General features: G+C 38.2%; 1 pseudogene across 1 annotated transcript; it reads left to right on the forward strand.

Annotated features, from left to right (window-relative positions):
• Nucleotides 1–1,823: 1,823 nt before the first annotated feature.
• LOC149190693 (pentatricopeptide repeat-containing protein At2g13600 pseudogene) lies at nucleotides 1,824–4,678 on the forward strand (annotated as a pseudogene). Its single transcript, XR_016256014.1, has 2 exons — nucleotides 1,824–4,316; nucleotides 4,497–4,678. The product of XR_016256014.1 is annotated as a pentatricopeptide repeat-containing protein At2g13600 pseudogene (transcript).
• The last annotated feature ends 3,130 nt before the right edge of the window (nucleotides 4,679–7,808 follow it).

Genomic DNA, 7,808 nt, shown 5'->3' on the forward strand with positions numbered 1-7,808 from the left:
CACCTCTGGATGTTTGTGATGTATTATTAGGCCAACCATACTTGTGGAAGCGACATGCGATGTATGAGTCAAGGCCTCGCGCTGTCATTATTTCTTTGTGTAATTCATTATACAGGATACCAGAGGTAGCCCCACCTATTGCCACCTCTTTGATCACTGTTAAGAAATGCAGCAAGCTCATCTCCCAGACAAGGAAATTCATTTTCTGTCTGGTTCGCTCTTAAAGTAAGGGGAAGATCATCGCCACGTCCATGACCCCCACGAAAGGTTCCTTCATGTAGTAGCAGTAGCAAAGGGATACGGTCATGACAGAAAACAAGAACAAATTCTCCTCACCCACAGGGGTACCACACAAGTTTTAGGTGGGCAACAAAGTCTGGTTGCATCTGTAGAAAGAACACCTTACAAGAGCCCATCAGAAGCTCCGACCACTCTGACATGGTCCTGACACCAGTACCAAGGTTGTGGGAAACAATGCTTTGGAGCACAACATTCCCCCATTCCTTTGCTTGCACCGAGTGTTCAATGTGGACCACCCTCGACCATGCTTCCTACCATCACTGGACACATCAGAGATTACAGAACAACTCACCAGGGACAAAGTTCAGCAGATGGAGGAACTCAATGCAATGGGGATGATTGCTTCCTAAGGGGGGGAGGAATGATCCAGGTGGATGTTGGTGGCCACCCACCTATCCCACTTGGACCCCCACAACTGTCTCTGTCAGTTTTTCAGTTTCCTTATTTGTAGCATAATTGACTATTTTTAGCAGTTTTTCGGGTCTTGAACTTCCGAAGCCGTTTTGAGGCCCTAAACGATGTTTTTTTTGGAAATTTGGGAGCAACATGGATCCATCAATTGATGTTTCTCTTTTCAAAGTTGTAGTGCTCAGATAGATCTTTCTAACGAGCTATTGTACGCGTCAAACGGAGATTGGGTGCCAAAGTTACGACCCTGGGAAGTTGATGTACCAATTTACCCAAAACGAGACCCACAATTTGGCGTTTCATCTCCTAGGGTTAGGTTTTTGGATGTTTAGGGTTTTCCATTGTTTCTCAACAATAAATAGGCTTTCGAGCCTCATTGTAACATAGTTCAGAGGCATGTAGCCACCACATCTCTTCTCAGAGATAAGCTACCATTGCCCTAACTGGTTTATTTCCATTTCTGTTTGTAAGCATATTTCAGTATTTTACAGTAATGAAATGAATTATTATTCCCACCGCATCTCTGTATTTATGGTTATCTCTATAATTTGTTGCGTTCCTGTTTAAATCCGGATCACCTTTCTACTTCTCACCTCTACACCCAAGCACAATTAGAGATAGACGTGTGTTTAATTAAGCTTTAGTACAATAGTGGTTTCAAAATGTGCCATAAAAAATGCAATCACAAGTAATAGGCACAAAGTGTTCCTTTAAAAATAAAATTGAAAGAATTGTTGAGAAAAAATTTAAGATCACCCTTGAATTCACATGTAAACCACCTTATTTTAGAGAACCAAAATAATCAAATACAATTAAATTGGATATTTGAAAACAAAACATCAATCTTTTAAAATCAAAAGATTTGTATATTTATATTTTATTTTGCATATTTACATCAATCTCCACTAACATACCATAAAATTTACTATCATTCACAAAATTTCACAGCTACATGCCAATGGTAAACCTATATATTTCAACATACCATAAAATTAACTATCATTCACAAAATTTCACACCTACATGCATGATGCCATATATATTTTTCATGTTTATATTTTGAAGAAAGATAACACAGCGCAGGCATGCCACATTTAAGAAGCCTATATGTTAAATATATTCCTCTTTTCACAAAGCTGAATAAACATTCTAATAGATTACGTTCTTTTTTCCTCTCATTTAGTGTGCAGGCTATTCCTATACAATGTTTTGCAGGCTGGGCTCTTCTTCCTCAGAGGAATGAGTGTGAATCGTGCTACCCTTGTGCTACGATTCACAAGGGCTTGCCGTGAATCGTCCGCAGATATTATAGTAGCCACGTGAGGCGCTGTATCCATACGCTAAGATAACTTTGCTGTGATAAGTTTTATCGCCAATCTCACACGATGGTATGCCAATGGCACTGGTACAGCTATTACGTAAGCAAACCAACAAGAACAAGTTATTAATTCCAAAATCTGAGCTTCGCTATCATTCTACCAAAGCTAACCTTACTTCAGAAACTCAAACAACCTTATGTGCCCAACCTCAGGGCGATGGCGGCACCTCTGATGTTATTGAGGATTTCGCAAGAGTGTATGAGCAGAGTCGATTGAAGGAGCGATTAGATACTTTACATCGCCAAGGCATCGGAACAAAACTCTCCAGCTATGCTTCTCTGTTAGAAGACTGCGTTCGCAGGAAAGCTCTGGCAGAAGGCAAACTAGTCCATGCCCACATGATAGAATCAGGATGTAAGCCGGATAAGTTCTTGGAAACCAAGCTTGTGATCATGTATACCAAGTGCGGGGTCATGTTGGATGCCCGCCGAGTTTTTGACGAAATGTCGGAAAAGAATGTAATCTCCTCGACTGCCATGATTGCAGGATATGCACAGAATGGAGAAATTGGTGAAGCCCACACAGTTTTCCAGAATATACCTGAACGAGATGTCGTAGCGTGGAATGCCATGATTACAGCTTATGCGCAGAATGGATTTTTTCAGGAAGCATTAGCGGTTTTTGGGCAAATGCAAGGAACAGGTACGTATCCAAGCTCTGTTACGTTTTCCTCTGTTCTTTCTGTGTGCTCCAACTTGGTAGCTCTGCAGCAAGGCAAGGAGGTCCATGGATACGTAATTAGAAGGGGGGTTCAGTGCAATGTTTCTATGGGAAATGCCCTTGTAGATATGTATGCCAAATGCGGATGTGTAAAGGATTCACGTCACGTGTTTGACAAAATGCCTGAACGAGATGTGGTCTCTTGGAATGCTATCGTGGGCGGATATGCACTAAACGGACATAGTGATGAGGCCCTGGAACTCTTTTGGGAAATGCCTGAGAGGAATTTGGTCTCGTGGAATGGACTTATTGCGGGGTTTATGCAGAGGGGGCATGTTGATTATGCTCTGAAGCTCTTTCGTGAAATGCCCGAGCAAAACGTTGTATCCTGGAATGCAATGCTAGCAGGACTTGTGCAGAATGGTTGCAGTGATGATGCCCTTATTCTCTTTCGACAAATGCGACAGAGAGGTGTAAAGACAGATGCTGTTATGTTTGCCACTGTTCTTCCAGCATTTGCCGATTTAGCATCGTTACAACATGGCAAGGAGGTGCATGAAGATGTCCTTAGGAACGGATCTATATTCAATATCTGCGTGAGGAATGCCCTTGTAGACATGTACGCCAAATGTGGAAGCATAGAAGATGCACGGAAGGTGTTTGATGAAACCCCTGTCCGAAATGTGATTTCTTGGACTGCGATGATTGTAGGATATGCCATGCATGGGTATGGCAAGGAGGCCCTCCAAATCTTCGAACACATGCTGCATTCTGATTCAAAGCCAAATTCTGTCACTTTCATAGGTGTTCTGTCTGCATGCTGTCATGCAGGCCTCCTTGATGATGGATGGAAATACTTTCATAATATGAGTAAAGACTTTAAGATCACCCCTTCGTTGAAACACTATAGCTGCATGGTCGATCTTCTTGGCCGTGCTGGGCATCTTGATGAGGCAGAAGACTTTATCAATAAAATGCCTATAAATCCTGATGTTGACGTGTGGGCATCCCTCCTCAGTGCCTGCAGAATCCATAATCATAAAGATATAGGAGAACGTGTAGCAGAGCATCTTTTTGAATTGGATCCTAAAACTTCTGCTCATTATGTACAATTGTCAAATATCTATGCAGAAGCTGGTATGTGGGATGATGTGGAAAATGTAAGAAAAATAATGAAGGACACAGGGATGAAAAAGATGCCTGGATGCAGCTGGATTGAGGTCAATAATAAGGTGTACACATTCCTCACCGGAGACAAATCATTCTCAAAAATGAAGGAAATTTATACAAACATGGACACAATCTCTGGGCTTTTGGCCGATGGAGGCAGGGCGTGTGCCTGATACAACTTTGTGTTGCATGTCATAGAGGAGGGATAGAAGGAAATTTTTCTCTAAGTGAGAAGTTGGCCATTATATTTGTACTTATGAAAGCATTCTTTGCAGCACCAATCCAAATTATCAATAAACTTTGATTGCCAAGTAACTGTCCCTTTGTCACCAAATTCCTCTTGAAGATTGTTGCTCAAGAGATCATTATCAGGGATATAACGGTTTCCATCATTTCCAGGTCAGTCAGTGGTCTTGTTGCCATTATTGATGACGCTAACTGAAGCAATCTATAAACAAGGTGTTTCTAACAAGAAATTTAAAACGTGTCAAGCTTGCATTCCAATATTCTAAAATGTTTCTAGGGATTGCTTTCTCTCTTATAACGGACAGCGTTTCTTTATGTATTTGTCTTTCCTAGATTGAATGGACCATAATTTCAAACAATGCTGTAGCTCAAGTTTCGGATACATAGTTGGATGAGCTCCAAATTCTTGGGTATGGGTTTTTTTGCATACACATTGCTGTGTGCTGTATATGTTCTCTATCTGACTGCATTCAGTTGCCTTCAAGACTATAGGATCTGGTGAGCCATTTTCTTCATGGTTTTATGTATTGTTCCACCTTACTTTATTAGCTGGTGATTCCGGTATTTTAGCATAAAAAAATTGAAGCTATTGATTTATTAATGCTTGCACAATTTAACTTTTGAGAGTGAATTATCTGAAGCTTTTTGCTGTTCTAGTATGTCTGCATCCTCATAAAATGATGGTTACAAATTTAGGAAACTTTACAAAGACGATGGATGGAGATATGGCTATCATCTTTCAGCCATTTAAGTATAGAAATTCACTTGATGTTTATTGTTATATCTTGTTGCCATCGTCATATAACTTTATGGTCATCAGTGAGGATGCTTATTTTAATGATTTTATTACATTTATTGTTAGATAAAGGCAAAAAAGAATACATTAGTTGAGATTTTCTATTAAGGAAAAGTAATTCCAGAATAAAATTATGGATGTTTCCTGTACATATTCCAGAACTACAACTAAGACAAGCCCTATGATGAAAGCACTATATGGTAAGTAGCGTTCAAAAAAGTTTCAACAACCATAATGTTGACAAGAATGTGTCGCAAGCAAGTCTCCATATATATTATAATTTATATATGATGGAAATCTGATCATATGAAGTTTTTGGTGGGGATTATATATAAATATGCGATCTTGCAAATTTCTACAACTCAGTGGTCTCCAAAAACATATATATATTCTATGGAATATACATGGATTGCTTGGTAACCAAACTCAAGTAAGGAGTACATGTTTCCACAAGGCTTCATATTCACTTGCAAGAACTTACATATATATATTTTATAGAATATACTTTATAGAATATACATGGATTGCATCTAGGGTAAACCAGTTGGTTGTAGTTTTGGCAACTTAACATAGTGGGGACATTGAGTGAGGCTTAGTGATATTTATGGAGGCAGTCAACTTGGGAACTTGACCCCGTGACTTCTTATTTGTGATTCACAACACTCAATCACTAGAGCTAATCCACTGGGCTAACAATCTCAATATATGTAGAGCAGTTTGGATCGAAATGATATTGGAGGTAATCTAGTTCAATTTAATCCCGCTGCAAACCATTATTTAGAAGTCTGAAAAATTTCTTCACCTTTAAAAAAAGTAGCTGATTATAAATTTATTCCTTTTATTTCTTGTGCCGAGAGATACTTTCCAGCCCAATATGGTAGAGATGTTGTAATGCCTTCTCCTGTCTTGTCCTATCTTGTTTAACATTTTGACTTGATCAAACTACATAAAAATTAAAATTAAAATAACTAAAATTAAAATAAAATAAAATAAGTGAATAAGTAAAATAAAATAGTTAATTTTTGTGTTGAGAGGCACTAGCCATCCCAATATAAAAGAGGTGTAACGTCACCTCCTGTTCTGAAGTCAAAAATAATAAAAAAATTGCTATCCCAATATAAAAGAGATGTAACGTCACCTCCTGTTCTCAAAACAAAAATAATAAAAAAATTAAAATTAAAAAACTTAAAATATTTAAGTATGTTATCAATATGAAATGTAATCTATGTAAAGGAACCATGGTATCACTCATGATATTGACCTATATTATCAATATGAAATGTAATTTATGTAAAGGAACCATGGTATCACCCATGGTATTGACTAGCAGCATTAATGTAGAATATACTCTATTTAAATGAGAAAGGTTGTTTAAATTGGAGAAAGCATTACATGATAGAGACAAGAAGTTACAGCATCATCTTTTCGCGGGAAGGTTTTATCTATATCCATTGTATCGTTAAGAGCCCGCATTCTAACTGGAAACATTTAGCTATCGGCTGTGTATACCTGCTCGAGGGTGTTTTTGCTGGATATGTACGAGGCCAAATAGGAAATAATGGTGAATATTTAGCAAGCGAGAAATCCTATGAGTGGAAGTTCCATAGAAACCCTTGAACATCGAGGGGAAGTGAGACTTATGTTTTTCTTCTTTGCAAAAGTACGAGGTGGGATGATTGGATCTTCCTGGGCGGAAGAAAATCATGGAGAGCACTGTACCGACATGAGAAATTTCCCTACCAGTGGAACTTCCATAGAGACCGTTGGGCATCGATCGTAAGTGGGACTTTCCCTTATTCTTCTTCTTAGCAGAAGTACGAGGTGGAATGACTGAATTTTTTGGCCGGAAGAAAATCATGAAGAGCACTGTACCGACGTGATCATACCGACCTCCATGACGAGCAACACGATCACGGCAAGGCATATTTACCGGGCTATCGAGTCATTAATACCCGGGTAGTATATGTTTATCGCTGAATAATGTATCTGTTTTGAAGCAACGGTGGTATATGTTTATTGTTGGATAATGCATATGTTTCGATCTAATGATGAGCATATACGAGGTAGTATATGTTTATGGTTGGATAATGTACTTGTATCGATCCAATGGTGGTATATGCTTATAATGTATATGTTTCGATCCAATATGCTTATTGCTAAATAATGTATTTGTTTCGATCCAATGGTGGTAATAATATATAATTATTACTAAATAATATACATGTTTCAATCCAACAATGACCCTATTCTACCCTGCGTATTTATGGAAATATTGAATCACCTCCCGACGAGCAACACTACAGGCATCTGTGAACTAAAAAATTCTATTCTACACTGCAGGGATCTGTGTACTAAAAAATTCTATTCTGGAAACATTTTAAGGGGTTTTATCTTAGCATTGAAATTTCATAACAGAAACGTGTATTGGAGATCCCATCACAGCCTTATTGTTCTATAGTTCTCAATGGATGCCATTATGAACTCTGGAGCAAAAGGTAGATGTACATATATATGGGAATATCAGCAACCAATGTAGTCTAGGCTTGTGAGCATTCTCATAATTTTGGAGACGCCAAGGAGAACCGCTATGCCTGAATATGATTTCAACCGTTGAACGGAGGTTTATTGAGATTGATTCATTTTTCGTTAACGATTTAATCATTTTGAAAAGTTTCTGAGATGTGAACAGAAATGTTAAATGAGATGGATTTATTATAATTCAACTAATTTTTGAGGTTTTTAAAATATTTTATTATGTTTTTTATTGCTAAGAAGATTTTCAGTGTAAATCACATATAGAAAACTTTTGTCACACAGGTTTGAACCAATTAGTGTGGTTCATTGGTCAG

Source organism: Pinus tabuliformis, chromosome 3_1, assembly GCF_031772625.1.
Source record: "Pinus tabuliformis cultivar Carrire ecotype Pingquan chromosome 3_1, CPIR1, whole genome shotgun sequence".
NCBI lineage: Eukaryota > Viridiplantae > Streptophyta > Pinopsida > Pinales > Pinaceae > Pinus > Pinus tabuliformis.